We start from the raw sequence: 2,027 nt of genomic DNA, 5'->3' as shown, positions 1-2,027 counted from the left end.
TTCACATCAGTGTTCCCACTGTGCATGCTGTGAGTGTGGACAGATGTGTAATGACATGTGTCCACCACATCACACAAGTATCATCCAGGGCAGTTTCACTTCCTAAAAATCCTGGGTTATGCATGTTTTTAAGTTAGGCTACTCACCTCCAAGTCTCCTTGGTCTTGCTGCTGGTCCCTGGTTTTCCTCTTACCTCTGCCTTTGGCTCCTTCAATGGTAGAAGACTGGGAAGAGGCTCCAGCAGGCTACTCTGGAACCCAGAAGTGCAGCCTCTGCTTCCCCGTGGAGCCACATTGGCAGGAACTGGTGGCTATCACCATCACTTCTGCTGCAAATTCTGACTCCAAACTCAGCCATCTCCCAAGAGATGCTCAGTCCTCATCAGCCACCACCAGCCAAAGCTATGTTTTACCAGAAAGCAAAATCATGCCAAACACTGTTTTTGTTGGTGGAATTGATGTTAGAATGGATGAAACTGAAATCAGAAGTTTCTTTCCTAGATATGGGTCAGTAAAGAAAAAGTGAAGATAATCATGGATCAAACTGGTGTGTCCAAAGGCTGTAGATTCATTTAATTTCATGATGACGTGGATGTACAGAAGATAATATAATCACAGATAAATATCCATGGTAAAAAGCAGAAACTGGGCCCTACCATCAGGAAATAAAATTTAAGTGCTTCTCATGAGCAACCATGTCCCCTTATTATTTTAAAATAGTTTTTACATTGTCAGTGTGTCCTTTATTTTATTTATTTATTTATTTATTTATTTATTTATTTATTTATATGAAGTGCTGAGGATTGAACCCAGGGTCTCACACATGCCATGCAAGTGCTTTACCACTTAGCCACAAATCCAGCCCACATCTTTTGATTTTTAACTTTCCTCCTCCACCACAGTTTCAGAGTGTTAGGAGTAATCCAAACACCAAAACTTACATGCAGCCTCCAAGCATGATGAATCCTATGACACAATATGTTCTGGCATATATACACCTTATTCAAGTTCATCAGTTCAGGTCATTACTGGATATCAGCTCCCTGTTTATAATTATCAGATGCCACCTCAGTGGCCTGCTGGGGAACAAAGGAGTTATGTTATACCTCCTGCTTATACAGCTGTTAACTACCACTATAATGAAGTTGATCCAGGAGCTGGAGTTTTGCCAAATGAATGCTCATTTCATGAAACTATTCCAGCCTCTGGAGATATTCCACAAAAGAAATATGTGGACCAAAGTACACAGACAGTGGTATCTTGTCTACTTCATCCAGAGAACAGACTTAGAAAAACTCTCGCTACTCGAAATGACTACTTTGAGGGCGGTGCTTAAATCTCTTTCATCTTCTCTGCTAAATTTCTAGTCTCAGGGGAAGTTGCTGGTTTTGAATATTCAGAAGAAACTGAAAGTTGTTCACTACTATGGAAATTTAATTCAAAGTTTTGATATTGCACTCAGACTTTCTATATAAGTTACATTAGATTATTTAGTTTTACTGTACATTGAAACTGTTCTTTATGTTTATTTAGAAATTGGTTCCTTATTCAATATATACTTAAAAGTAAAAGATAATTGAAAGTAAATAAGTATAAAAACAATTTTCAAATAATAGGAAACTATTTGTAATAACTCAAGATTTATCTGTGGTTTTTTTTTTTGGAATTTGCCTTTTAAGAGCTTAGAAGCAAATACTAATATTCAAACAACTGCTTTAAAAAACTTATTTTGAAAGGTCAGAATTATGATAGTTTGAATACAAGCATTTCACTTCCCCAAAAAGTACCTTAGAACAGTACAATATTTACATTACTGTGCTTTGCATTTTTTATTTGCCTAAAAATTCACCAAAAACAGCAGTTCTAAAATTGCATTTTTCATCAGTGGAACTCAATATAAAGTTAGTTTATTCAAGTTTTCTTATCTAAACCCAGTCAAACAGAGTCTAAACAAGCAGTCCAATCAACAAATAAATAAATAAAGGCAAGTTAAAAATTACCAAAGAAGCTTGTATAAAAGTGTCTATC

At 36.3% G+C, this 2,027-nt stretch overlaps 1 pseudogene; it reads left to right on the top strand.

Annotated features, from left to right (window-relative positions):
- Window positions 1-213: 213 nt before the first annotated feature.
- On the top strand, window positions 214-1,335 carry LOC124975163 (deleted in azoospermia-like; annotated as a pseudogene).
- The last annotated feature ends 692 nt before the right edge of the window (window positions 1,336-2,027 follow it).

The sequence above is a fragment of the Sciurus carolinensis genome, unplaced genomic scaffold (assembly GCF_902686445.1).
Source record: "Sciurus carolinensis unplaced genomic scaffold, mSciCar1.2, whole genome shotgun sequence".
Classification (NCBI taxonomy): domain Eukaryota; kingdom Metazoa; phylum Chordata; class Mammalia; order Rodentia; family Sciuridae; genus Sciurus; species Sciurus carolinensis.
Note: the sequence above shows the minus strand (reverse complement) of the source record. Positions and strands in the feature narration are given on the sequence as shown.